The sequence below is a fragment of the Macrobrachium nipponense genome, chromosome 3 (genome assembly GCF_015104395.2).
Source record: "Macrobrachium nipponense isolate FS-2020 chromosome 3, ASM1510439v2, whole genome shotgun sequence".
NCBI classification, from domain to species: Eukaryota; Metazoa; Arthropoda; class Malacostraca; order Decapoda; family Palaemonidae; genus Macrobrachium; species Macrobrachium nipponense.
The window spans coordinates 41,085,990-41,093,489 of NC_087202.1; the positions used below are offsets into that span (position 1 = coordinate 41,085,990).

Consider the following 7,500-nt stretch of genomic DNA (forward strand, 5'->3'; position numbering starts at 1 on the left):
AATACTTGCATTTGCAAAAGCAAACTTCACCTGTTAATTTTTTTGTAAGCTATAGCTGTTGGAATCAATGTAACAATTATAATTCATTCACATTTCTCTCTCTCTCTCTCTCCCTCCCCCCATCTCTCCTACCTCCCTCTCTCTCTCTCTCTCTCTCTCTCTGTACATATAATATATATATGCATATAATATATATATGCATATGATGTACATCATTGTGTGTGCATACATATAATTATTGTTATGTGTGTTCTGTACGTGCGCGTGTTACAAATATAAATGATAATCATAAATACATCCCAACCTCTATGAGAGATTTCTAGATCCGCCACTGTTATCAGATATACGACATGTGTGAATTTGATGTTTTACGTATTGGTAAGTCTCACCCTAAAGCCTGGTTCACACTATGCCAGTAATTTAGTCAAGTGGCGAGTAATTTAGCTACTAAACGTGTCTGAACACCAAACAGTTTAGTCAAGTAATTTAGTAAGCAATTTAGTGATTTAGTGCTTAGTTGATCCAAAATGTTCTATTTTTACGGTCAAGTAGTAGCTCCGCCCACTTGTCATTCGTGTTGAATTTAGTAATTTAGTGGAGTTCATGAGTTGTAGGTTGCCGCAGAAATGGCACTTCAATGGAATGAAGAGAACACAAATTTATTTCAAAATATTTACAACATGAGAGCTTGTGGAATGTTAAATGTCCACAGTATAAAAATAAACAAATCAAGCAAAGTGCCTACGCTGATTTGGAGAAAACCATGGATATACCTGGATTTGGAGAGGAGACAAAAGCGAAAATCAAGAACATCAAGTATTTTCCATTTTTATGCCTCCGTAATCATGTTAGTAATTTTTTTCCAGTTGTGATAAGGTTAAAATTGGTTAAAAACGGCTATAAGTTTTGCTTTATTCATGTAATTACATTATTATTCTATATTTGTTTTTCTTCTCGATCAACCTACTCACAAGAATTGAGAAAAATCAAGGAATCCAAAAAATCTGGTGCCGGGACGGACTCTGTTTACACTCCATCGGTGAAATGGTTCACCATATTAGATGAATGCCTAGGGAACATGAATGCAATAATAATGGAAAGTGAAAGCAATTTGGTAAATGCATATTTTTAATTATGTCTGAATTATAGTATTTCCTTACAATTCTTAATGTATCATTCTTGCCTGCCAAGGAACAGAGCCATCTTCCACAAAGTAATTGGCCTATCTTTCCCGAAGATCAGTAGACCGACCAGAAGAACGGTTGCTTAAACATGTTGGTAGCGGTTCCAATCCTTGAGGTGCTGGCACCTCTCTCCAATTACCGGGGATGACAGTTGCTTCATTGAGATTTTCTTTGTCTACCGTATATACAAACTGCGTGTTCTGTAATGTTGTTTGTCTGAGCCAATTGTGTAAAGCGCAACATGCCTTGACGATGCTCACCACTTTCTTAGGACTGTAGGGCATTGGTTTCTCAAACACACTGAATCTGGCGGCTATGAATCTGGCGGCTAGTATACCAAAGGAGTTTTCAACTATTCTCCTAGCCGCGACAAACGATAATTAAAAATCTTTTGCTTTAATGTTAATTTACTTCCTGGGAAAGGTTTTAACAGGTATTCTTTCAAGGGAAATGCATTGTCGCCAACTAGGAAATGACCTTCTGGTAGCATACCATTCTCTAAAGATTGATACAAACTACTGTTACGAAAAACTCCATCAGAAACTCGACCATTACAACCTATGTCTATATAACTGAAGCAACATTTATGATCTACTGCTGCCATTAAGACAACACGGTTTGATTCTTTGTAATTGTAGTATAAACTTCCTGAGTCATGAGGTGCTTTTATAATGACATGCTTGCCAGCTATTGCTCCACAGCATCCAGGAAAATTCCATTCTTTCTGAAAACTATTTGCAATCATTTTCCATTCTGTTGTACCAGGAACCTGAAAAAAGTAAAAGTAAAGTTAAATTGTGGTTTCAATTTAAACTAAATATTATATTATAGTGGTGAACGGTAGGTACTAATCCCATTAGTATGTCCACCACTTTACATTCCCTCCCTTTTTAATATAATGGCTCCTAACTTAAATATATACCCATTAAAATACTTTTTTTTTCCAGATTAACAACGATGGCGTACATATTGAGAAACTGAATACAATGACTCTAGTGCAGGATAGTTTAGTACATGACCCAAAACCTGCACCTGCTAGAAAAAAAACGAAAGTGATGCAGCTATCTAGTATGGTATCCCAACTGAAAGACATATCTGAAGCTGCTATGACAGATGAAAAAGAGTTCGAGGTTTTCGGGAGACACATTGGGCTTCAACTTAAATCTTTGCCAACACAATTGGCACTCGAAGCCCAGGAGCACATTCAACTCTACATAAATAGAGCTCGACGTCAGCATCTGCTAAGCGTAAATGAACCCCAAACAATTAGCAGACCAATCACATCACTTTCATCTGGTGATTCAATGGAAGGAACACACTATAAACCCCAGCCTACTATATCTGAAGTACATGTTGAACATAATACGTGTAGCCAGGAGTCTGCAATAATATCGGCAGACATAATTACTGAAGCCTTTAATATTTATAATTATGATAACTAAACAAATGTAGCTAATGTTTAATTAAATTATTTGTGACATATATTTATGATTTATTTACTCTTACCTTGACGACATCCTTTAATGATTCGTAGATACAATCGCAAACCTCTATCAAAATTCTGAAATAGTTGATTTCCCAAGTCGAAATAGATGTGTGCGTGTTCTTAAAACTACATCCAGTAGCAAGAAGGTATAGAACTGCCTGTAATTTGGTTTTTGCCGGAACTGCACTCCTTAAATGGCTATAATTTCGTTGAATTTGTGATTGCACTTTCATCAACAGAAAGTTAAAACATTCTTGACTCATTCTTTTGACAGAAAAAGTAATGTAGCATGCAGTCGAGCTTCAGCTGAAATACTTTGCCTCATGTTGGTATCTTTTCATTATATATGGTTCCACTTTCGATAAGATGTTATAAAATTGTTAGGGTCCATTCTCATATAGTTGATGAAATCTGCCGCATAACCATGTTTCAGTTCCTGCAATATTGTCACGTGACTTCCTAGGTCTTCTCTTCTTCGTAACCACTCTTTACACCACATCCTTTTCTGCTTTGTTGCCTTTATCTTTGCACACATTGCTATAACAATAGACAGTGCGATTTTCTTCTTAAGTGTCCTGCGATCCATGCTGCCCAACACAACTTGATCCTGTGTCAGTCACTGCCAGTCTTTCACTACCCAACCACCGTCGTTTGGACAGCAGCATAAATGCGTTCGACAGCCTTAGCTCGCAAAGGGGCAAAGTTTACCGAACAGAGCTCGCTCGTGTGGACGAGGCCTTAGATGCGTGTTTCACCATTTTTCCTCAAGAGCCTGTCACAAACCTTGCAAGTAACTTACTACAGTAACTAACTAGTCACTTAATGGGTTTACCGTACTTGTATGGTTCCGCACTTGTATGGTTCAATAAAAACAGACGGATTTTAACTAAAGCCTTAAACAGTAAAATACACGTTGGTATTTTGGGAAGAGCACATGATTACGTTTACAGAATATTTCTTCATCGAATAAGTTTTATAGAATGCGATTATGAAAAAGAACGTTAAATCATTCGAGCATGGATGTGTTTTTTTAAGTGTAACAGTGAGTCTTACAAGCGGCCCTAACACAAAACGCTTGACTGGTTTATCAATCTAGCCTTCAAAATGCTGAGCTTACATGGGCTATGTAATTTTTTTTTCCCTCATCGATTCAGACAATCTAAATTTACATAACTAGTTTTTTTTTTCAAAGGGAGTTACACACGAAATGATAAACAAGACAAAGAATTAAATATATCCGACGGACTAAAAATGAAACTATGCTAATGTACCAACACCTTACATTAGTTATACGGATTGCACAAAATGAAGCACGTGGTGAAAAAAGGGTTATCAAAATACAAAATGACTTCCTTTTATGCTCCATATTAATTTGCGTACTAATTACACGCAATAAGCATGCAGCTTTATAAGAAAATCCTTTACTCTTAAAATATTTCAGTTCATACTATTCAGTGATTCTATGGTAGCATACATTCCAAAGTTGAAAACTGATTGGTCGAAGTCAAGTAAGGTTACTGCCGGACACGACACAATTACCGCCTATTTATAAGCAATTAAAAGTTACTGCTGGATATAGTACTTTGCTCGAGAATATTACATAAAACATCACTACGGATACGTAAATCACGCATCAAAACAATACTGTAGTCTCAAGTTGAGATAACTGCGACAAAACGATGATCAATACTGGCATTTAACTTGACCGAAGTCAAATGATGAAATCAACAAGAGGTTACTACGTAATTCTTAAACGCTGTCGTGTTCAACGGAAAGCTAAAGATTCTCATCCTTGTCCCGAATGTAAACATTCCCTCATTCCATTTCAAGAAGGATCTTTATTAATCTATTAACTGGATATTCTAAAGTTGAATTCTCTATCTCAAGACTTAAAACCCTAACCAGAATCTTTAAGTCTTAGGTTCGACCCTACACGATTGCACATTGTCTCGCAGTTTCTTTATATGCATTTAAACCTAAACCGTGAACTGCAGTTTGACACCGAACTGAGGATGTGGAATCCTACCAGTTCTAATGGAATTTAAATCTCTTACTCTTACTCACTCTCTCACTCACTCTCTCACTCACTCTCACTCACTCTCTCACTCACTCTCTCACTCACTCTCTCACTCACTCTTATACTGATTTAGCAGTCTGGCATTTACCATAAAAATTTGAGCGCATTTCCTTATCTAGTAGATACCAACGTTTATTAGTAATTAAATTTGTTATACATCTCCGTGACTGTAGCCATTGACGACCCAAGGCAAATTCATTTTCACCCATTGAGTAAATTTTTAATGACTAAATAGTACCATGTGAAAGAATTTAGATTAACACGTGCAAGAAATTTGCAATTTCACTACTTAATATTCTTTATAACAAATCACTAACAGGACCCTCATTCAAAGATATCCGTTAAGAGATAGATGTTAGCATTATCATAAGTTAAAAGAAATGTCACCATTATTATTTATGTATTTAAAACTAAATTAGTCTTACAATTAACTTTGATCTCATACCGCTTCCGCTTAAATTTGGTTGTTCGTGGGAATTTTAGACTAATTGCATTGAAGACAGAATTGACCATTAACTCATTAGTACTAATGCTGCGCTGCTTCAAAGACCATTCACATTTACCAGTTCACCAGTAGCAACCAAAGTTCCAAAAAATTGCATTGGCTTTGTACAATTTTTCCCTTTTTACACCTAAATTTCTAATTTTACTTTCATTCGTACTAGCACATATGAATTTAACACATTTTGAGTAAAAGTGCCAAAATGTACAATTAGTTATTCGCACTATTAACACCAGCAATTTTACCTTTTAGTTTTATCAGCTATTTCACCCTTCATAGTCTTCATACCATTCCCCCTTTATCCATTTTAGTTTAATCGTACCAATATGAGCAATACCTTGGTATTCATAGAAAAAGTATGGTGGAAAAGGAGGTTTTTACTTTTCTTTATTACAGTCAGTTTATTAAGTTACTAAAACTACTTCCGTGGCTAAATCGTTTAGTCTTTAGAATAGTCTAAATCCCGACGGAAGCAAGTAATAACACCATTTCAGTAAGAAGAGATGCGTTACAAGGCTCCCGTCACAAACTCAATTACCGTTTCGCTTTAGTAGTAGTAAATCAAGGAAGCCAAGTCGAAGACTGAATACGAAGTTTCGCCGCTCACAGCATTCACGTGCTTCTGGTGCTGGTATAAGTTCTGCCCAATTTTTATATACCAACATTGTTAACCACATGTTAAGACCAATACTACCTGGCGAATGTAAAAATGTCAGCCAATCACCAATAATAATGATAAAAAGTTTCTAACAACTAGTAGCCTCCACTGCAATAATAGTAACAGAAGTTTGTTACTTTAACGTTATCTAATTACTTTAACGTTACCTTAACTTGAAACGTTGACTTAAATGTTAGCCTAGTTCTGAAAAAAATAGCATTAGCTAGTCTGAAACAGAATTAGTCTTTAGCTTTTCACATAGAAAGCTTACAAATTTTACAAATTACTCAACACGTTATTACAGTTTTAAAAATTATTAAGAGGCTATGGTTTCAAAATTTAACTAAGTAACTTATCAAGTTAAGTTTTGGTTTAAATTAAGTTACTGCAAGCCCACCTTTGACGTACAGTAGACAATTTGTCTACTGTACGCCAAAGGGTTCCTCCCCACTTCAGGAGCTCCGCCCCTGAAGGGGGGAGGATGGGCTTGCAAGTTTTAAAATTATAATTCAACAAAAACTAGTTTTTCCCTTACCTATTGATTCAGTTCAAGAACATAGTTACCAACGAAGTGCCTACAACGCAGTGTTGTCATCTCAACTTTATGCAAGGCCGAACAATGCTGAAAAAACCCATTTGTGTAAATCTTTAAAAAACCAATCATTAAAAAGTCTTTAAAAAAAATAAAGTAATTCTAAGCCCTCATACCGCAGTAAAGTAGACTATGGCAGTTTAAGTTTACCCAAGTTACTTTCCTTAGTTACTATTTTAATTACTGAACAAGAATTTAAAGTAATAGTTATTGGAAAGACTAACCCCCAGGGGCCAGTACTACACTGCAAAATACGTTGGACACCCCAATCCCAACTAGGGGTCTTATTTACGGTTAAGTTTCTTGCAGTTAATTCTAAAGAATAGTTCCGCACGGACTGCAAGGAACGTGACCGCGGATACGACATTCACTAGGGATTGGGGCGTCCAATGTATTTCGCCATGTTTAATACTGGCCCATGGGGGTTAATTACAGTCTTCCGGATAATTAATACTTTAAATTCTTGTTCAGAAAGTAAAATAACGTAGGAAAAAGTCAACTGCCATAGTCTTACTTTACCGCAGAATGAGGGTTTAGAATTACCAAACTTAATCTTTAAAAAACCTTAAAAGTTCAACAATCTAGAAAACAATCTTGAAAGTTCAAAGTACGATGCATTATTTTAAACCTCCGAATAATGAAATCACCATTTTTCTAAAACTTTCAAGATCTTAAAATTAAAGAAAAGACTTAAGCTCAACGTACGAACCATAGTTATATAACCCAGAATTCCACAATAGCCAACTTCAAAATCCAAAGCATCAACAAATACTTACCACCAAGAGATCACTCTTGCCGAAGAGCATAATGGCCAACAACCTTCAACTAAAACGTCACCCATTACTAGGTACAAATGACGAACCGACAGCGTAACCTCTCCAAGCGTTTGGTTTACTTTCAACCGCCAAGGACATCGCACGCAGCGCGGTAACGTGGCAGTCTCCCATGGAGCCTTAATCCGTTCGTCGAACGACCGGTAGATGGCAGTAACATGCGAAGTG

General features: G+C 36.3%; 1 long non-coding RNA gene across 1 annotated transcript; it reads right to left on the minus strand.

The window, feature by feature from the left end:
- Positions 1-5,611: 5,611 nt before the first annotated feature.
- Positions 5,612-7,400, minus strand: LOC135222188 (uncharacterized). Its single transcript, XR_010316195.1, has 3 exons — positions 7,276-7,400; positions 6,443-6,529; positions 5,612-5,943 (listed from the first exon to the last, which is right to left on the minus strand). It is a non-coding gene; the product is annotated as an uncharacterized LOC135222188 (long non-coding RNA).
- Positions 7,401-7,500: the final 100 nt, after the last annotated feature.